Source organism: Gopherus flavomarginatus, chromosome 15, assembly GCF_025201925.1.
Source record: "Gopherus flavomarginatus isolate rGopFla2 chromosome 15, rGopFla2.mat.asm, whole genome shotgun sequence".
In the NCBI taxonomy this organism is placed as follows: Eukaryota; Metazoa; Chordata; order Testudines; family Testudinidae; genus Gopherus; species Gopherus flavomarginatus.
This window is the reverse complement of record NC_066631.1, coordinates 25,771,960-25,795,025: the sequence shown is the minus strand read 5'-3', so window position 1 is coordinate 25,795,025 and position 23,066 is coordinate 25,771,960. Positions and strand designations below refer to the sequence as shown.

Sequence of the window (23,066 nt, the reverse complement as noted above, 5' to 3'; positions counted from 1 at the left end):
TCTCTCTGGTTCACTCTCTCATCCAGTTTCTTCTCACTGGAACTCCCTCAAACCCCTTATAGCAACAAGTGTAGTCCCGCCTTAACTGGCCCAACTGGACCACCTGCTCTGGCAAAGGGGAGCCGGACCTAGTTCAGTTATAGGGGCCAACCACTAGGTGACATACCATCCCACCCCCCTTCAGAAAAGCCCGCCTCTTTCACATGCAGGCTTTTACACTGGCCTGTGGGGCCCTATCTGGACTGCTCTGACCCCTAATACAAAACACAAAGTCTCTATGTGAACTCACACATATAAATGTATTTATATCTATCTCCATATTCCCCAAGTTCCCCACAGGCCTTAACACCAGCCAGACAATTCATATACTCACCAGGGATAGTCTATAGCATCTTATCCTCTCTGGGGTTTTGAGGTCTCTGTATGCAGAGTCTCTACTTCCCCCTCATGCTCACTGACCATCAGGATCAGGCAACCTCTCTCTTCTTGAGCAGCCCGATGTCCTGCAGCCAGTTGCTCTCTCTCTCTTTCTCGTCCAACGATTTGTAGCTAACATTCTGTGGCCTCCAGTCATTCCAGGAACTCTCCAGCCCTCAGGACGGGAGCCATAAAACAGGTGTCCCTGTCTCCCTTTCCGCAAAAGACCACTGTTTTTGCTGTTGGCCTCTGACCTGGCCCCCAGCACGGTGATGAAGCTCTGTCTGGGTCCCACCTGTATCCCACTCACTCAGCTTCAGCCTCTAAGCCCCCATTATACTCTGCCCCCCATTCTCTATCTGGAGCCTAGCCAACTCCTGCTCTAGAAGTAAGCACTGCTGATTCTCACTCTCTGCCTCCATCCGAACCCAGGCTAATTGCTGTTCCAGTTCTATTGAATGATTGATAATCTTCTGCTGGGAGGCTGAAATCATCTTACCCATCTTTGGACTGCCATCTGTAGTACCTTCAAAAGCTTTTTCAGGATGACTTGGTCTATGATTTTCTCTACTGAGCTGATTTGGGGGCACAGCCACCAAGCTGTGAGGTCCTGTAATTTCTGAGCTACTACCCCAGGTCATATCCCATGCGGGAAGGGTTCAACTCAGCATTGGTGCATATGCACCTCTGCAGTCAGTCCCAATCTAAGATGGCAACTTTCACCACAGGATAGGAGCCTTCCTGATCATCACTTAGAGCTCAATAGGCTGCCTGTACCTCACCGGTCAGGAATGAAGGAGCTATATGCGCTGCCCAAATTGATTCCCACCAGCACGTGCGTCTCTCTCAAAGGTCTTGAGGAAAACCTCAGGGTCATCTTCTGGCTCAACTTTGCCAGGCCAGAGATTAGCCAGCACAAGCTTCCCTTTCCAGCACCAACCACATTCCACTGAGACCCCTGGTCCAGCAGCTTCTGCAGACACTACTATTGCTGGAACTGGGCCTCTTGCCTCCGAATCCTGCCTTTTGTGCTTCTGCAGGCTCTCCATCAGCTACCAGAGCACAGTCTGTGTTTGTTGCTGCTGTTCCTGCTGCAACTGTAATGGGGCTGTCTGCTGTCGCGCCATCACCAGTAGAAAATCGCCTTCTCCATGTTCCTTAAACATTCAAATGAGGTGGGGGTCAGTCAATCTTAGAGGGAAACAAAGTCCCTTTCTTTTCTTTCACCAACAATCCTCATTCTCCCTTGGAATCAGAAGCTGATTGAGGAGCCCGAATTATCCATTATGGGTCACATGACAGGGCTTCTCATCAGCTTATGGAAGCCTCAATGACACACCCAGAGTCTCCTTTTAGGCAGGTTTTTATGGTCCAAACTTAAACAACCAACCAAAACAAACAGTTTCTCAGCTTACGCTTTGTATCTCAAGCTTTCACTGCCTCCCCTCCCAGGGGACTCGAAGTCCTGCTTGCAAGCAGCTTCTTGCTTTTGGTTCACTCTCCCTTGGCAAGTTCCTTCTCACAGCCAACCCTACATTGGAAACTCCCTCAAACCCTTTATAGCCACAGCTGCAACCCCAACCCCTTAATTAGCCCAACTAGGAGCACCTGCTCTGGCACAGGAACGCTGGATCTACTTCAGTTACAGGAGCCAGCCACCCTGTGACAGTCCAATTAAAGAGATCATAAAAACCAAATCATGTGCTATAACCACAGCTACAAGCTTTTAAGTGCTCCAGTAGGCATGTGAGATGTACAAACACATTCTGAATATAATGACAATTTCATACTAAGAACAACTCTGGGAAATTGGGAGGGTGGGTTTTTTAAGCATCTGGGGGGGAAGTTACTCACGAGCATCTTAGTTTCACTGCAAATGGAGGAGAGGTTTTGATAGCAGAGCTTTCCCACTGTCATGCACATTTTGGAATCTTCTCAAGCTCCTCACTTGACAAACTGGAGTGGGAATTCTCAAAAGAAAAACCAAACAAACACACACACCACAATGTGCAACATATAGTAGAGTTTTCCCAAATGCACAGGGCTTCTCAAAGTAGAAGGCAAAAAATAGAGTTAACGAATTATTTCCCCTTTCTGCCCTCAACCCACCTCCAATGGGCTGTGACAAATACCACAAAAGAGCACTTTTCAGAGGCTTGTCCCAGTATCTCAGTTGTGTGGGTTTCTTCTCCCTCCTTTCCCCCACCATGCTGTGGCAAAAATGAGTCGACACCACAGGTTCGACTGCACGACAAGCTATGCGTAGGTAAAATTCACAGTGTGATGATTACTACTGGAAGTGCAAATCCAAGTGGGTGAATATTGGCATGAACTGTGCTGTATGTAACTAAGATTAGGACTAGCAATATGGAGAATCCATAACATCATCTGCAGCCTGGGTACCTCAATACATTTCTAGCCCAAACATGCTGTAATTACAGGAGGAGGGAGCAAAATACAGATGGCCTTCCTCCCCTATTTCCATCAGAAGAGATGCCAGTGCTAAATCTCCATTATTCATCCTGCTGAAACAACAACTCATAGGCTTTCAGTGCTGGATATAGAATAGCAGGTTCCCAACGTGTCCAACACAAGGCAGAATAATTTTAAGTCCTGGAGATGTTTTACAATTTGGTACAGTCAGTGGTTCTCAAACTTTTTCAGACTATGGACCAACTACTTCTAAAGAGAGGAAGATTTTCAAAAGGCACCAACTCAACTCCCAGACTCTCAAACCTTGCCTTGAAGCAGCTTCTGTGCTTGATTATATAAAGAAATAATGCTAGGCAGTATTAAAGATGACAGGAGTAAAACAAACTCACTTTACTGTGCGGAGCAGAAGGTGCCATCTGCCCCTCAATTATTTTTCCCCTTTATCCATACTTTATTTCCTGTGAGCGCAAAAGTAGAATTTTATTGGTTCTGAACCTCCTCTTGTAGCCTACTGCACTGCAAAATGTGATCATGGTTGAACTTATCCCAAAAGGGATATGAAGCAGCCATGCAGGACGCAAAGTGCACTTGGAAAAATTTTTATTTTAATTTGTCAAGAAAGCCTCTAGAAGCCCTGATGGTGAAAAGAGTTCTAGGCTGGTATATAGCTAAGAGGCAGCATAACTTGAAAACCAATGTGACAGAGCAGTTCTGCAAACCACCTGGAAGTGTTAACACTAACCCCAGTGTGAAAACAATGGACACTGCAATACAGGGGACCTTTTCTAGGTTACAATCCAGAAATGGACTGTGACCTTTCATTCAGTTACATACTCTTGAAACAAAACCTTTCCTGTGCTGCCCACGGAATCTCAGCTACAGCAAAAGAAAAAAAAAATGACATTCTTTTTAAAAGAGTTCACCCAAGATTTTCTCAGGGAAATCTTGTCTTCATTGAGTGTAGCACCACAGATAATCTACCAGTGTTATTACTCTAAATTCTTCCCCAACCTCAATACCCAATTTCATTCCTCCTGACATTCCCTGATGGAATCAAGTCAGGATTCTCAAACTGAGCCCATCCACCCCACTCCTGAAAGCAATGCACTCCAAAAGAGTGCACACAACAGAATTCAGGGCCTCATATTCAAAAAGAAAGTGTTTCTGCTCTTTCTCCCCTGTTGATGTTCATAAGGGTCTTTTCAGTTATCTTCTCTTGTGCCAACTGACCACACATGGAAACAGTGACAATGACTGAAAACAAAGATCTACCAAAAGCACAGAGTAAACTAAGAGATTTAGAGATTCCTTGTAATGACAGAAGGTCCAAAGATTCCTGGCAAAACAAGTTTAAGATGATGTCCCTTTAAGCTGACTGGAGGGGCAGCAGTTGAACAATGCAAGGTATTTTCCTGCAGAATCACCTGCTCTGGGAGTGCCTCAGAGTGAGAGTGGTCTCCAATTCCGTCAATCTCTGACAGTTTCTACCTGCTCAGTAGGGTTGCCAACATTGCGTTTCAAAAATACAGGACAAACCCATGGGCCACATAGGGATAATGGAGGGATGCCAGGCCAAACTTGAGTGGTGGTTGGCATTGCAACCTTGTGCCCCAGGTCAAGCTGCCAACCAGAAGTATTTCTCGTATTAAAGTACTGAATAAAAGGAGTCCCATACTGATTTAACATAAGATGGGCAATTTTTTATGTAAATAAGGGTCATCTCTTATAATACGGAACTGCTGGCAACCCTATTGCTCAGGCTGTTCTCTGCCAGGTCCATTTCTCTCCCTCACTTGCAGGGAGCCAAACACCACCTAGAACAACATTACTTGCTTCCCTTATGGGCAGTCTGGCCATTTGTTTCAGGCCGAGCACGGAGTGTTGATGATTGGACTAAGTGAGGCAAGAGAGTATGCCAGCAGTGTAGGTTTCACCCTGCCAGCAGGCTGGAGGGAGTGGAGAGGAATACGAAGGAAAGATGCCGGTTCAGAGAGGGCAAGGAAGACAATGAGGGGGAAAGAAGGACAAGGAAATCCAAGAGTCCTTCCAGCCCAGTCTCCCTCTCATCATGAGAATCTCATTAGTCCCTTGGACTCTGTCAGGGACTTATCACACTGAGCCCCTAGCATTCCAATCCATGGCACTGAGAGAGAGGGACACAACATATCTATTACAAACCTCAACTCTCTGTGTCCAGTAGCACAAGTCATGACACCAGCTCACAATGCCTCGCAGGCATCGGATCGCATTGACAGAGCAGAACTCTAGAGCCCTTCAAAATAAGTAGGCTAATTTCTCACACGAGTAACATTGCTCACACGCTAGCTCCACTGAACTTTTATTGCTTCGCACGTCTTTGTACAGCCATCTTCCTCCTGGGAGTCCTACCAAGGCTTCACAGTCAATTGCAATGAAATGAGAAACTGGATGTGATGCAATTTAAAAAATTTCACCCAACAAATGTCAGCAATCACAATTGTCAAATAAATAGTCAAGATGTACTCTGCTTTGAAACAGAGAGGAAAAACACATCATTTGTCCAGATATCCATGTCTACAAACTGCCCACACCACTGAGCTGGCAAGAGATGTTTATAGCCCACAAGATGCTTGAGCCTAGATGGGAAAGAAATTGATCTCTCTGCCTCCTCAGTTCAGGCACATGATATTTCAGAGAGGGAAGAGTGATCTATTTCAAGGCTGAACTGTGATTATACAGACAGCACCTAGCATATTTTGGGAGCCACAAGAACACAGATAATAAATCATGAAAAGGTGGTTTGGGTTTTTTTAAATGAATTATAGAAAGACCTTTATGTGAAAAACAAGCACACCACTTTTTTATATTGAAATTTCACTTTCAGCACATTCCACTGAGCCAAAAACAACAAGGCACAAGGAACTTGTTCAATGAGCAGCAAACAGGAAAGATGAAGACGCGCATAGTGTTTAAAGCACAAAGGTACACTCGCCTTTGCATTTTGCAGAAGGTCATAAACTGGTGTTTATATTTAATGTATAAAATTATATTTGACTCAGCATTGGATACAGTATGTGCAGAAGCCTTGATTTCAAGATTCTCTAGGGAGTGATCAAGTTTCTGCATACATCTCCTCTCTCCTCCAAAAGAGAAATAAAACAACATTTTCCATTTCTACAGCGATTCACATCTGAGGATCTCAAACTGCTTCACAAAAAGTACCACATAAATAGATACTGACACTCATTCTACAAGTGATCTACTGAGGACAAGGAAGTTAAGCAACTTGCCCACAGTCACATAGCAAGTCAGTGGTAGTTCCCATAACAGAACCCAGATCTACTACTCACTCCAAAACCCCAGATCTAACTAAACACTAGAAATACTGTCTCCCCTAACAAGCAGATTTTTTCATCCTGAATTGTTCCAGTATATTCACATCTTAAAAATATTAGTGTTACTTAATAGTAATTTGAGGAAAACCAATAAGCTGCCACTATTTGGTGGTGGAATTTATGCAGATCATCATCAAAGAATAGGACTGTGCATCTCTGTCAACTATCAGCACCATTTTAGCTTTTAACTCAAAGAACCTAGAGGCATCTGTGTTCCAATTGCATTATTCTGCCCAAATAAAATTATTTTTTCCTTTTCTAAGATATGAAATGACAGCATTATTACAGTCACAACCACAGTGATTTAAGAATTTAAACAAAGGCACAAGAGGAGCATATTAAGAAGCGTTTCATTACTGCTAGAAACTGGATTTCTGATCCTTGAAACTACAAGTGCTATTGAAAATTATATGCCAAAAATACTTAGTTCAAAACTACAATTTAATCATATAAAATACTGTAACAGCGCTGTAAAAATCACTCACATTTTTTTACATGAAATAAAACTCTCGGAGTTAATGAGTTATCGGATAGTATATGATTCCCACCAGTGGAAATGGATTACTCACAAAATAGGATTTACAATGCAAACAGTGAATTAAGAAGCTGTACACACCTTACTCTTTCTCATCCATCTTAAGCCAAGACTCTCTTACCAACTCAGCCAATGTCTGAGGCTGGAGACTGAAAGAATACCCCACTTGCTCAACACCCATCCGTAAGACAGGGATGATACTATTTACAGGGCTATTTTAGGATTTAATTAAACTACATGGAGACAGCACCAGATACATGCAAGTGCTTTAAAAACTCTAGACCTGGCTGTGGAGACAAGTTATTATAGTAAAGACATTTTGGCACTCTCAGCTATAGCCGAAATCTAGTTATTAGCCAAGATCAATGACTAACATGTTATTACTTAACATTTAATTATACACGCATAAACACAAGCTTAGAGCAAGAGCATATAAGCATGTCTCTTTAGATCTACATTTATTGTTCTAATAGTCCCATTAAGAATTTAAAAAATAATTTTGTATTCATTATAATAGCACTGAACATCATTTATTTATCTGGCATTAACATCAGTGTTGTTTTATTTCCATAGGACTTTTACTGTTTCCATATTAATTAAATTATACCTACAAAACACAACATTAATAAAAACCCCATTCATTTTAACTGGACAGTTGTAATATTTTATACATTTAAAATCAGTAAGATTATTTTCAAGTAACAAAGCAAAATTTCTAGAAGTAGTTATTTTCTCCCAACTTATCAAACAGAAATGTTTTTAGAAAAAAGGGAAAAGGATAGGGTGTAGGGAGAAACCTTAGTATTACAGGACTAATAGCTGCCTTAGATCAGATGAATCTTGCTCATATCTCAGGTAGAGAGAGAGAGAGCAATGCAGCTCTTAGCATACAACACAACATATAACCTATGTATTTTTCTTTTAATGCAGTTTTGCAACTAAAAACAAAGTTGGAGACAGGAGCATGTGACCAGCCAGCCTTCTGCAAACCACTGGTAACTGCTCAGTGGACCATGATGCTGGAATATCTGTACTAGATCATAACGAAGACTCTGCCCCTGCCAAGTTTCAAACTTCAGCCATGTTTATAGTGTTATAATAAAAACCCTTCTGTAACCTTATCTTTAAACAGGCAGTACCAGGAGACCATTAGAACACTCAAAATGATAACATTTTAGCACTTAACAGAGAGTAACCAAGGCTGGAGGACACACTATTACTACATGAGTAGAGGAGATGTGATCATACACCCAACATTGTCAATTGCAGTGAACTATAAGGGGCTACTTAGGAAAAGTATTCACTGAAAGCATATGCTTTGCCTAAATATTGTATAGCTGTTTCTTCCCCTTCTGCCACATGATGAAATGAATATCAAAATGTTGCCTGAACAAGATGCCATCTTACCTCACCTGATGAATTTGCTTATACTTTGATATCAAGTTTTCAGTTGCTATGGTAGACCTGGGTAGTATGTTTCTCAGAATCTTTGGTATGTAAGTGGATACAGACATTTTAGTATCTCTTCCCCCTCCTCACCCCACTTTAAGTGTGTGTCTATGTAAGCTGGACTGGAGTGAAAACGGCAGACAATTTTAATGGAAGTGAAGGAATTAAATTAACAATAGATCTTAAAAGTCATTAGAGGCTACACTAATGGGTCACTCAGGATATGGAGGTTACTCATCTGTAACTGCAGGTTCTTCGAGATGCACAGTCTCTATCTATATTCCATGTCGGATACACATGCACACTATGCACTTCAGTCCAGAATTCTTGCAAACAGTGTCCATTGGCCCACACATGCACCATCGCTCTCCCATACTTCCAACCGAGGGCATAACAGGTGATGCAGGCTGACGCCTCTCCAGTTTCCCATTCTTACTGCAGTGTAATGAACCTGCAGCAGAGAGGATGGAGAGTGGGTAGTGGAATACAGATAGGAACCATACATCTTAAAGGACCTCCAGAGACAAGTAAGTAACCTTCATTTCTTCTTCGAGCTATGGTCCTTAGGTGTATTCCACACGTGAGAGATTAACAAGCAGTAGTCAAACAGGTGGTGCAAGGACGCAGAAATAATGACTGATTGTAGTACTGCTACAGCCATATCAACAGCTGACGATTGTACCAGGGCGTACTGTCCCATGAAAGCATGCAAAGAGCTCCAAGTGGCTGCCCTACATATTTCTATTGTAGGTACGTCTCTCAGAGATGCAGATGAAGTAGCTTGCTCCCTGGTGAAATGAGCCTTTGCTCTTTCTAGGGAGGTGAGGGGTGGGGAACTAGGTGGTAACAAAGGAACATACAACCCAAGATCCGTTTTGAAAGTCTCTGCACTATATAGGTTGATCTCTTGATCACTTTGCTATGGAAACAAATATTCAGGTCTCTTTCTGCTGTCCTTTGGTCATTGCAAATAAAAGGCCAAAGACCTCCAAATGTTCAGAGAATGCCGTCGTCTCTCCTCTTCCAAGGCATGTGGCTTAGGGAAAAAATATAGATATGTGGATGATATGACTCGTGAAACTCAGAAACTGCCTTGAGTATGAATCTAGGGTGGAGACATAGCAAGACTGTTTCCTTACAGAAAGGTAGTATATGGTAGGCCCAATAGGAGTGGGTAATGCAGGTAGGGGACAGCATATGTATGTCTCTGACCATCCTGGAGCAAGAGGAGGGTCTATTGATGGAGCCAGAGTCTGTCTGGTCACCATGGCAGTCTGCTCCCTCTGGGGCTGCGTCATTAACTGGTACCACTTCAGTTCCAAAGTGGATGGAAGCACCAGGAGCTGTCTATGCCATGTCTTTACTACCAGAGCCAGCGCTGGAACTGTCAGATCTGTACCCTTCTGCACCACCTTCTCTTGTTGAGAAGATTTAGTTGGACCTAAGACCTTAGCGCCCAAACACACTGGCTCTCCTGACTATGGCGAGGTTGGGGAGGGATCTTTTCTCTTTGGGACAGTCTTAGACATAGATGACTTGTCCTTATGTCTATGAGATCGTCCTTACTCTCCTCTGAAGCCTTCTCTATAGACTTAACGGACAGCCTCCATTCCCAAGCTCATGCTTGGAGGTGCGCTGCCTGCTTGTTGAGGCCATGTATGAGGGGATGGGGAGAGTGGTTCCTAGCCTGCATCTGACTGGGGCTTCACTGACTTCTCCACGAAGTGTTTTCTGAGTCTCAGTTCCTGACCCTCACAAGTTCTGGGGAGAGGGAAAGACTGGCAGATGTTGCACTTGGAGGAAACATGAACCTCTGAAGAAGCAGAGGCAGTGCTGATGTTTGTCACTAACAGAAAAGGAGCAAGGCCAGGAAACACAGTTTTTGAACCCTGGACTCGGTGCATAATCCCAGACTTCCTGGGGGGAAAAGCTATCTATCCATGCTATACTATAAACTACATAAACTAAGCTATATATATTTCTTAAAGGAATAACATAGCAAAAAGGAACCGAGGACACTGAAGAGTCTAACTCAGACCATGTGACAGTGAGAAGGAAATTGAGAGGTATTGGCCTGCATCGCCCTTTATACCCTTGGTTTGGCACACGAGGAGAGCTACGGCGCATGTATGGGCCAATGGACACTGCTTGAAAGAAATTCCAGACTCAGGAGCACGGTATGCATGCATCTCGCACGTGTGGAATGCAGATGGGGACCATCACTCAAAGACGAAATTAATCCATCTGAAAGCTTCCATGCACTACAATAAAGTACATTTTTTTTGTAAAGACTTATTTATAGAAGCTGGAAGTCAACTTAATTGGCAAAAGTGCCGTTCGATTTAGCTTAGCTCTCAACAAGTCTTCCTCAGTAGGATTTTGTATTTGTATGCAACAGATGTTAGGATCAGGGCTGGTTCAAGAAAATTTGGAAGGCTTCTGCAGAGCCATTCATTTCAATCCAAAGCTGCAGAATCAAGCAGTCAGTGTGCTATATGTTTCCACTCACCTGCCTCAATCCCCTCTTCTATAACAGATGGAGGGTGTGGGGAGATGTTTCACAGATGAGGGAAGTCAACAGGTAGCATGTCCAGAACTGATGTGGTTAATTGTGGAGGGACATATAGGGTTATTGGCTGGATGCTTTCCATTGAACAGAAGGAGGGGGCAATTATGAGAGGCTGGCCTATGGGGCAAATACCCCAATCCCCTACACAGCTCTCACTTGGCATTAACCCACTCAACCCCAAGGCAAGCGGCAAGAGAGCAGAAAACTCATGCTGGCATTTCAACATGTCCCTGGTGAGATGGGGCATCCCATGACTTGAGGCCACTGTTGGCTGCAGGTTTGGCAAAAATGTGAGAGACTGGTTTCTCTTAGAATATTACTACTTCAAAAAAAATACGAAAAAAGATGTATTGCTACATTCTACAGCAAGGGTCACAAGCACTGCAGCTTACACTACCTGGTATGTTTTTTCATTGGTATCATTTAATTAATATTGAGATAGAAGGAACCTCTTATGGAAATAGGCATGGAGGGGGTTGGGGTTTTTTCCGTTTATAAAAAGGGAATGATTCCGAGAACACAATCAAGTGAAATAAGTTCCCTAAATTATATAAATTTTTCTGACACAGTCGCATGCCCAAACAACATCCTCATTTTGCAATCATCACATATGTACTAAAAGTGTGTTTCTAGATGTTTAGGGAAGCAGATGTATGTCTAATGCCAACAGTAAAGGTCCTATTTTTATAATCCTCTGTACAATAAGAGTTAGAGATGGGGCCAAACCTGGGTCCAGACACCTCAGAACCTGGGACAAGTCTCGATCCAGACAAAAGCTTTTTATCTTAGCCTTTATCTCTACTCACAGCCATGGTGACAACCTAGGGTTAAGCGCAGCCTTCTAGCGAGACAATGCGTAATGCACGGAGTACGCCAGGAAATGAAGTACAGATCCCACCAACACAAAGCAAGCATAAATCTAAACCAGGATTGTATGCAGCCCGTGGTAACCCTGGATCATACTACTGCTTCCTGCTTTCCCACCTTCTGAACTTCCTGGCATCCTGTTTGAAGAACCGGTCTCTGTCCTTGAATTAAAACTGCTAAAGACAGCACAAACAGCACAAGCACTTCAGCGTTCATTTTACTACAGGTGGCCCCTCCGGTACAATCAGAACGCTGGATTAACAGTCTGTTCATTTTGTTCCAACAAAACTCATGCTATCAGCAGTTTAGTCATGTGAGGTGGTAGTGCCCTTTATTCCTATGGACTTGAGTGGGAGTCAGCAGCCCTCAGCAACTCACAACACTGGGCTCTGTATTCACAGTAAAATGGCTGGTGTACGGTCAATTTTAAAGTTGCCTCAACTGCCCACAATGTGAGAATGCTGTATCCCAGTGACTCAGCCCACCCAAAACAAACAAAAACAACTAAATTTGTTAAAGACTGAGACATGCACAAAACAAAAACACCACCCTGATTCCCAGAAAGTTTAGATGTCCCCCCCAGCCCTGTCCCCACTGAATAAAACAATACATCTATCTCACGCCTCCATACCCCTCTGTCAAATTCTAAGTCCCACTTGAATCCAAGGAAGGGGAGGGTAATCACTGATTCAAGATGGCAGATAAGTCAAGAGTAGGGATGTAAAATTAGGCTGGGGATTCAAGAGAAATGCCACAGGAGTGCCTCCACAGGTCAGGGGAAACAGCCATGAGTAAAGGGAACATGGTTGAAAATACATCTGAGAGAAGATCTCAGTGCAAAAAGTCGTAAAAGGGCTGTGAGAGAGACCTTACAATCAATGCCCGACCTCTGTTGACAACTCTCACAATTTTATCACAAGTCTTGTAACATCTGGCATTTTTCTTAAGAGGCTTATCTTCTGGAGTCATGTTATTACACTGCACAACAATCTCAGCTTTCATTTTAAAATGCTGTTTCTTATCCTCAGGATTGCTGAGAAAACACTGAAAAAAATATGAGATACCTAAAACTCAACCCAAAAGGGCAAATAAAAAAAATTCATTTACTCTTTTTAAAATCCTCAATCTTTTGGGGCCAGCATTCTACCAGTGCCATTCTATTTTCTTCAATAGTAATGCAATACTTAGTCTATCTACTTGTGAATCTGCTATAATTTTAATTAATGCACCATTTCACATGGACACAATGTGACAAACCTACTGAGCAAAATTCAGATGTGTTTTAACTTCTCTATGGTCAAAAGTGGTACATCAGGGGGCTCTCTGTCCACAAATCCTAGAAATTCATTGCGAACACGACCACAGTGGATGCTACTGCTAAAGAATTTATGGGAACTTTAAGCATCCTCCCTTTTTTTGGAAATAGACAAGGGCACATTTTTCAAAAGTGACTTAAGGCTCTTAAGACACTTTTGAAAATTTTGCCCTTTGTCTAATTCGATGCCATATAACATCTACAGCCATCCCAGAAGAAAGACAGGAGGCAATGGATGTGGTTTACTTGCCACAACTTTATTCTCTTAACATATCTGGGAGCATCCAGCAACAAATTGTACAGTACAGGATCATCTTCCATCCACAAATCCCCAGCCTGGCTCCAGCCATCTGGTTGCTGGGACCCCATTGTCCCCCATTATAGGAGGTAAAAGGGGCTAGAAAAGGAGGAGGTCAGCTCTTCGCTGAACCAGATGGAGTCCCAACCCCCACTTCCTCAAGCTAGAAAAAAAGAGGAGGAGTATTTTCATATACAAAATGGACATGAAAAAAGTCTGCAAACTAAATGTCTTGTCTATGCTTACGCTCCAATTCATGGTCCCACTGGAGCTAGTGAGTCCATGCACAAGAGTAGAGATCAGAGCAGCAGAAACGCTCAAGATTAGGTTCTAGAACCTATCACCCCCACTAAGAGCTCCCTCCCACATTTTCCATTTGGAGTTAAGGTAGCTAACAAAATAAGTATGAAAATTAAAGGGGGATGGGAAGAGAAAACAGACCATAAGAACATTAGAACAGCCATACTGGGTCAGACCAGCGGTCCATCTAGCTAAGTATATTCTCTCTTCCAACAGTGGCCAGTGCCAGACGCATTCCTTGTCGTCCAGTTCCAGCTTCTAGCAGTTTTTTCACTGTTTATACTAGTCAATGGCACTTTCTGTAGTGCTCTAGCAAAACCCTGCAAAAGCTTGCTCACTTGAATTCCCTTACAGTGCATGCCCTCACATACGCTCACGGAAACACTGCCCCCTAAATCAGCAAGGTATTTCTTTTGCAAGCCAGTTGCTTTGCATGCTCAGAGAATTATTTCACCAAAAATGTGAAAAGCATTTTCCTCACCATGGAGAATTATTTGTATGTCCAGCAGTACTCACCTTGAAATGAATAATCTGATACAGGGCTTTGGAGCTGTGCTCTGGCTCCACTCCAGCTCCAGGCAAAAACCTGCTGCTCCACGCTCCACTCCAAAGCCCTGATCTGATATAGTGCAAGAGGTCAAGAACACTTTAAAAAAAGAAGTTGCTAACTAGATCTTGACCAGATATAGCTGTTGCCATCTAAAATGCCAAGAACTCATAGCTTAATGAGTTCCCAATTACACAGCTACCCTATACAACAAAAATCAGCATTTCTAGAGCTGAATTGAACCAGTACTCTGAAATTTCAATCAGTTACAACCAGGCCTCATTTTTCCAAACAATTTCTTCTCCCAAATATTGCCAATAGGCTCTGAACCAAAATAATCATTTTATGAATTAATGACACCATTTTCAGAAGTGCTGGGTATCTACAACTCCCACAAAAGGAGCAGGGAGATGCTACTGACCAGCACTTCTTAAAAGTCCACAGTACATGTCCGAGTTTTCAATTTGTGCTAAGCCTGCAAATACAGGAGGTTGTTTTGCTGGGTTTTTATTTTTGGTGGTGGAGACGGGGAGATTTAAGACAACTGTTATTCACCTTTCTGTAGCGGTTGGGATTGTTTTTTGCCTTCAGTATTGTCTATGCCTTCTCACTTCCACAGCAGGACAAAATTCTGAAAACAGGGCAGGTAGAAGCTACTGTGTCTTTGGTTTCTAATCTCGTATACTTCAGCCACGACGGTTCTAGAAGGCAGTGAGGAAAAGGAACACTTGGCATCTCAATAATAGACACAGTCACTTCTCTAAAACCTGGTTCGAGATTACATGTCTCAGAACATTGTTTCCTAAGGAGGAGGGATATCAGAGTATATCACTCTATTGGGTCTTTCAACATGCAAAGTGTAAATCTGTTGTAGAGGATACAACCCAGCTGACTTCCATGTATGTGACTAGCTCTAAATTTGTTCCTTTAAAATGGATATGCTCTGAACCGATTAACCTTTCCCTGGTGCCACTTGTGACAATGTACCCTCCAGATTCCAAGCACTCTTCCCTTATGAAAGGGTACTATCTAATTTCATAGGGATGGAATCAAACTGGTCCTATAGACTTTAATAGAAAATTAGATCCCTTTTATCATATCCCAGGGAAACAATTCTCTCTAGGTCTTTTCCTTAAAGGTTTGCTCATCAGGTCTTATTTTTAAAGTAACTGGGCCAAATCATCCCGGCTGTAACTTCAATGACGTCAATGGAGTTACAGCAGGGATAAAACTGGGCCATTATTTTTATGTCCATGAATTATGTGCCCACTAAGAACAAAATCAGGTTAAGTGAGTGTATCTAAAACCTATCCTGCAGAGATAAATTAACATCTATATGTGGAATGTATTTTCACTAATTCTATTTCCTACTGCACATTCAGAGCTATATAAATTTTATGTCAAATTTGACTTCTGCAGCACTGAGCTACAATGCAAGACTAAAGTGACAAGCGGCATTCACACTTTATATCTTGTTTTGATAAAGAAAAGTACCAAGAAAATCTTTACCAGGAAAAGGTCTTTAAAGAAAACTGTAAATATCAGACAAAAAGCACCACCACCAACAAATACTGACACACAGAATTCCCAGTAATTGTTGGTTACTTTAAAGAGTAAGTGAAGTAATATATTTTATTGGATCAACTTCTGTTGGTGGAAAAGAAGAGTTCTGTGTAGCTCAAAAGTGTGTACTTCCACCACCAGAAGCTGGTCTCAAAAAAGATATTTTACCTGACCTACCTTGCCTCTTTCATATCCTGGGACCAACACAGAGAAACTTGCAGTGCTGTAGCCAATATAAACATCACACTCTGCATATCAGCCAGTAATAAAGCCCAATAGCCTTGCTGTGATCCCTTGTCTCTTAGTAAATCCTAGCAGGATTAAATATAAATATCAAAACTAACAACATGAAATGGGAGTTTAAACACCAATGATATTCTCCTGTGAATACTCATTACCAGAAAGTCTCAAACACCGACACAGAAGGAGTAGACAAAAACCAGGCAGATAGATGAAACAGGCATTTACTTGGATAACAAAAACAAATAAATCATGGCTCAGCACGAGAGAGTCTCTCTACTAGTAAAAACCAGCATAGGTTTTCAAAACACAAAATCGTACAGCTCTCATATAATGCATTCCCCCTGCACCTCCTACCCCATTCTCTCCAGCATTAGATATTGCTGACTACCTAAGGCAGAGTACTGGACTAAACTGACCACAGGATGTGTACGACCTGATAAGAGCTATAACCAAAATTTTCCAAAACTCCATATTCAAAGGTCTGACTGGCAGATGTTAATGCATTTGAGTAAATTTACTCATGTGGTAATGTCACGATGGGCATGGTTAAAGTTACTCACATGCACAAATATTTGCAGAATTATATCCTTAATGCTTTTAAGGATAAAAGGCTTATTTTTCAGAAGCATCCATAAATGCCAGTGAGGTCAGCAGGAGCTGCAGGTGCTCATCACCTTTGGAAAATCAAGTCACTTTTCTTTAGGTGCCTAGCTTAGACTATTTCTGGCCCCATGTCCCTAGATGAAGCTCTGGCCAGAAAGGAATGGTCTAATTCGGGATGGTCTTTTTTCCATTGTTTTCCCATAATATTAATAATATTTTCCCTACAACAACCCAGAACAGTTCAATTTAATTCCCACCCCCGCCGCCCAGCCTTGGAATCAACATAACTTGAGCTGGAAAATGTGCAACCTCCCTAAGCCTTTATTTACCATATCACAAATCACAAGGGAAGGATCTGGCGAAGTTTTGCAGCTGGAATGGGAACGGCAGAAGAGAGCATGCTCCAGTTTTTGCAGCTGTGACATTTTACATATTGGGGAGGGGATGATATGAATCTGTGGAAAGGGTGGAATCAGAGGCCCCTATCCTGTAATCAGATCCCCACAGGTATATCTTTATGACCACTGAGTCCCACTGAAATCAGTAGGGCTTTGTATGTGCAGATCTGAATGCAAAACTAGGGCCTGACATGCTTTCGGGGGGAGGGATGTTGTTTGTTGACTGTGTTATTGTTATCTGTAAAAGAGAGGTGCAGACGTCTGTTTTCATGTTCTTAAATGTTTGATTGTAATTAGTTCTATAATTACCTCACCCTCCAAACACAAATATGACAAAGGTGCAAAAAAAAAAATAATAATACAACCACCCCTAAACAAAATTCACAATGGAACTTCACCCAAAAATTAAGAAATGAGACAGACAGACACACACACATCTATAGAGAGTTACACCAGTAACAGGAAACTACTGTCAGTTGATGTTGCGGTTAGAACCACACCAATGTCGTCAGCTCTTTCCTCCCCGTTACACTGGGTGTCCAAACAGCTCATCACGCCTAGTGCTTTTACTGAGACAATGAGAAGGGGGGGAAAAAGTTTAACACACCCTTATTTCCACTAGAGATTTAAAAACATCAGTGCAGGCTGAAGTCACAGTCTTTTAAAGAGAGACACCCTGTACCTGATTGCTCACCTCTGCTGAGAGCTAATACCATAACCAACTCAAGCTGCTCATAATCCACTTCCCTTACCACAAGTTATCCATACTCGCGTCTCTCCTATTACGACTCCTTTCTCCTCGCCTGTCACTGTAACTCAACACCTGCTGTGCTAACATGCACCACCTTTAAATGCTTTTAAAATTGCTGTTCTCTCCTATCTCGCTCAGCTGCATCTCCCCACACAGTCCGGTTTTCTGTCTTTTGGAGAGTGACTGTAGCCCGGCTCTCTGAAGTGTTATCACCTTGATCTAACTCTCCTCGTAAAATGGCCTGCGATATTTCATATAAAAGATTCTACATAAAAATAGATTGTGTTGTATTGATCCATTCATCCGCCTTTAGAGTCATCTTCTAAAGTGGCCTACAATCCTCACGCTATGGGTGATGCTCAGACCACTTTCCTCAGACCACATAGCTCTAAGACTCTTGCTTAATACAGCACATGTCAAGGGTTAGATTCAGTCCCTGTTTACTCCCACACAGAGGCCCAGGGCTCTACAGGGGAAAACCTGCTGCAGGGTTGGTTCAGGCAACTCAACTCAGCTGTGCACACCTGCTTTACTGGCAGCTTAGGGCAACAGTGCAGCCCAAAGAAGTAGCGGTGCAGGCTGGAAAAGGGGGCAGAACCAGGATATATGGGGAGGAGTCAATTCAGGTGTAATTTTTACTTCCCTTTGCGGGGTGGTTCTATGCATTGTTGTTTTAAGACATGCGAATTGCCCAGAGGGGGCATCCACTCCCCCAGAGTACAAGAGCCCTGCCTCCAATTAGTCCTTAATGCCCCTCCACCACCACCTCACTTCTGCTGCCCCTTTCCACATAACCCAAACTCCTGGTCTGTCACCCCTCCACACTCCCTTCCTGTGCACCAGCTCCCAACTGCCCTCTCATCCAACGGAGGTAGAGACAGAGACTAACCAACATGAGTATGAGGGAGGGGAACATTCACGTTTCCTCCCCTCTGAGGCTCAGGGAAGGGTTGAAGGGCAATGAGGAAATTCTGTTCCTCAGAACAGGTAGGAGCAAAGGAGCAGGGGGACAGGTTAGGCTGCTGGTGCAGCAGGCACTCTGTACCAGCAACCTCTGTCCCCTAGCACAGATGCTGCCTCCCAGCTGGCTTCTTCCAGCCTCTGTGAGGGGCTCAAGCCCCATCACAGGTCATGGAGGCACCACACACGGACATCCAGCCTGTACATCCACAGGGCCAGCTCTGTCCTTGTGAATCAAGCCCAGTTCTTGTATTTTCATTATAATACCCCCATGGATGTGGGATATGGTTTCTCTCAGGTGCCGACCCTGTAAGGTACTGAGGGCAGTGGGGGTGGAAGACCATCAGCACCTCAGAGGAGCAACCTTAAGGGAGCTCCCCCCCCCGACCCTCCGCATTATTTGCTCTGTTTGGCAGTCCGGTCACAAGTCCCTCAGGGATTGAACAGCAGAACTCTGGCACAGTGACAATGGTAGAGCACAGTAGGAAAATCACCCAGTGCCTGCATCCAACAGCTCCTAGTTCTGGCCAATGCCATTTAGACCTTTGTTTTCATGAGTGCTGCATTCACCATCAAATTTTAAAGCCAATTTTATTCCCTTATGTACTTAATCTGCCGAGACATAGACATTCCTCGCTCCTTTCAGCTTCCTAGCGACCCGCACTGCACAGCTTCATTTTGCTGCGTGTAAAGGTAGCATTTCCTTGTTCTCCGAGTAACTGATGACCAATTTTGTGTCTGTTTTACATTTTACTGAGATACATTAATCCCTTCAGGAGAGTGAAAAGCATGGGGCTAAGTCAACTCTGAAAATGGGATGAGACTGCATTTGCCTTCCTTTGCTTGTCATTAGTTTACAGAGTCACATTCTTCCCCATTACACAGCCCAGAGGGGAGCAAAGGAGCAGGAACTTGGACATAAAGTACCTTAAACCCATGGAAAGTGAGAGCAGAGCCTGTTCCTGCCCTTCTGCCAAGCAAGTGGAGACCCTTCTGTGCCTCCACCACACAGAGGAGGCTCACGGGATGTTCTTTTCAGGTCCTGTCGATAAGAGTGAAAATTTGTGCTGCTAAGAGCATTAGCCCTGCTGCTAAGCTGCTAACAGTGGTATTTACTCCCAGAGAGACCGTCCATGGTTCCCACTGCACGGATCCAATAGGGAGAGAGACTCCAATGGCAGCATGGCTCCCTCAGGAGAGAAGCTGGGTCCCAGAGAGCCTCAAGCCTTCTGCAAGGTTAGGAACAGTTACCATACCAGTACCTGGGCCCACAGACTTTCTGGGGAGTATCAGGCGGAGATGCTCCAAGGTGAATGCTGCTCCATTTCCTGGGCTCTCTGTCCCTCTCCCTTGGTTTTATGCCAGTACAATACTAAGGGTACAATGTGGTCCATCATCTTCAGTGACTTCTGCTAGGAGCACCCAAGTGCCAGTTCAAGGCCAGATTACACTTTCACTTGCAACTGTGAACATTCAGAATAACTACAATGCCTTGAGCGTGTGAATCCAGAATCACTGAAAGCAACTTGTACTCCTCAGCCTGGGTACTCTCACAACTATACTTGTCCATCCTGTGCCTGCTTCCAGCTGCTCTTGAACTGAAGGTCAGCAGCCCCGAATTTTAGTCTACAACAGCAGAATGCAAGACTGCAGCACCCTGGACATCATTCCAAAGGGAAACTTTGACTGGAGATAAAAGTTAAACCATTTTTGTTACAAATTTTAATGGGGTAAAGGAGAATGGGGTAAGGAAAGTGGGAAAATACAACAGATTCGAACAAAACAGTCAAGAATAATAAAAAGGGTATGCTGAGGCCACACCTACTTTCAAGTAAATTAGTTGCAGAACGCCTGTTCATTTGCTAGTTCCATAAGCAGTTTTAGATAGGGTGACCAGATAGCAAGTGTGAAAAATCAAGACAGGGGGTGGGAGGTAATGGGAGCCCACATAAAAAAAAGCCCCAAATATCGGGACTGTTCCTATAAAATTGGGACATCTGGTCACCCTCGTTTTAGAAATATGAATCAGGACAGCAAAACTAACATGAAGGACGTTTAATGAAAATCACCAAATATTTAAAATAAACATTAAAGGAATACACCACAAGATTAAATCACAATGTAATTACAATGTACTATGTCATTACAAAATACAAAAACATCTCGATACCTTTAATTATCCAAACAGAAAAAAAATTCCAACTTCTCATCATTTGTGCAGTCTGCATGGGGGTGGGAGGTATGCATTTCTGTCAGGTTGGAAAACGAACATGAGCCTGTCCATTTCTACTTGCTTTCTGGATTACTTGCACTAAAACAATATTGCAGTATTCAGGTTCCAAACACTGCCTGGTTTAAATTAAAAATAAAATACTTACATTCACTGATTTTTTTTAAAAAGAAGAAAAATTAATACATTTGTATGAGGGTTATTTTTTAAAATATATTATAGACTCATAGACTCTAGGACTGGAAGGGACCTCGAGAGGTCATCGAGTCCAGTCCCCTGCCCTCATGGCAGGACCAAATACTGTCTAGACCATCCCTAATAGACATTTATCTAACCTACTCTTAAATATCTCCAGAGATGGAGATTCCACAACTTCCCTAGGCAATCTATTCCAGTGTTTAACTACCCTGACAGTTAGGAACTTTTTCCTAATGTCCAACCTAAATCTCCCTTGCTGCAGTTTAAGCCCATTGCTTCTTGTTCTATCATTAGAGGCTAAGGTGAACAAGTTTTCTCCCTCCTCCTGATGACACCCTTTTAGATACCTGAAAACTGCTATCATGTCCCCTCTCAGTCTTCTCTTTTCCAAACTAAACAAACCCAATTCCTTCAGCCTTCCTTCACAGGTCATGTTCTCAAGACCTTTAATCATTCTTGTTGCTCTTCTCTGGACCCTTTCCAATTTCTCCACATCTTTCTTGAAATGCGGTGCCCAGAACTGGACACAATACTCCAGTTGAGGCCTAACCAGCGCAGAGTAAAGCGGAAGGTCTAAATTTGGGGAGTAACCTATTTGGTAGCGTCCCTTTAATGAACCCACTTTACAAACTTAAGAGACCTCTGGGTGTTGACTGAGCAGGAACAAACGCACAGGCACACTCAGCAAAAGTTTTCTTCAAAAGGGGAACAATTATAACCAGAAAACACATACAAGTTAACTCAGCACCGGACAACCTACTTCTGTGACCCTAGGCATGGAGTCTGACCTTCCCAAAGGCTACCCAAGCAGCCACTCTTTGAACTTCCATTGTATAGCCCTTCCTCTGAGGAACCTGAGCTGAGGCTAACCACTTGTTCCCCAGAGATGGTTGCCATTCCCCACAGTAGCATATGAATGATTTTTTAAAAAAAAAAAACAGAAAGAGAACTGCAATTCAATGGAACTGTCAGAACATACCGTACGTATGAAATCTCTCTGGATGCTTCTGAATGCAGGAGGGAGTCAATGCAGCATTGCTGACGTAGGATGTCACTGTTGGTCCACATATGTCAACATCCTAGAGAAAATAAAGAACATGTACTTAACGACCATGCCGCTGGGAAATTAACAGCAAGAGTGAAGTTATGCCATGCTAATAGCTCCTGTACAAACAACATGAAGCTATAACCTTTTATAATTGTACATCACAGTTCTCTGCAGACATCCCTCCAGTATGTTAGAAATTCAATACGTGATAGTAGGCGGTAACTAGCACCTTAGGGATTTCAGCTCTTTCCAAGCCATGAGTCATCGTAATCTCTAACTCATGGAAATTTAAAATAAGAAAAAAAAATCTGCACTGACCATTACCATGTGCTCTCTTTGCATAAAATAATCCTAATCCCCCATGTAAGGTTACCAGTTCACACAGGGTGCTGAAAGATGTAAGTGCACAGATATTTAGCATGGATGTTGTTGAAGAAAAAATTCACATAGCAGCAGTCTACTAAACCCTGAGATGAGGCAGGACTCCTTGCTTTAAGAGTGGGAAGGGAGCTGGAATTGCCTTTATAGAAGCTATTCACTTCCACAGGCAGGGGAGGAGTAAGGAAAAATAGCACCTCCCAGTACCACTACAGAGAGATAATTCTTTTCCCCTAGTATTGCAAGAGGAGCAGCATGGTGAAACGGGAGTGGGCTGGGCTACCAGGGGAAGTGAGAGTTTTCAGTGCCTCAAGCCAGATAGATACAGACTACCCTCCTGTATTGGGGCAGAGATGGGGAATTTATATCTGAGACACCACCCCTTCTACTTCCCTGCCTGTGGTTACTGGTATCCTGGCCCCTCAGGCTGTCTTTGCCAGGAGAGCTGAGAGAGGTTTACAAGGAACATAATAGAATAATTATATCCTAAGTAGCTCATGCAGTTTGCTTAATTATGGAAAATAGCCTATTACCTTTTTAAAGAGATTCCTTTGGGTGGACTCTCGGCATTGCTTTTAACTACTGTAGAT

General features: G+C 43.1%; 1 protein-coding gene across 12 annotated transcripts in view; it reads right to left on the bottom strand.

Moving 5' to 3' along the window:
• Window positions 1-23,066, bottom strand: part of PITPNM2 (phosphatidylinositol transfer protein membrane associated 2) — a 195,296-nt gene that overhangs the window by 151,823 nt on the left and 20,407 nt on the right. For 11 of the 12 annotated variants that reach the window (XM_050924412.1, XM_050924411.1, XM_050924398.1 and 8 more), the window contains exon 2: window positions 22,030-22,129. The gene's annotated coding sequence lies outside the window, so the exon portion shown is untranslated. Of the gene's footprint in view, window positions 1-22,029; window positions 22,130-22,240; window positions 22,261-23,066 lie in introns of those variants that run through there. The other variant, XM_050924401.1, reaches the window with a different exon arrangement.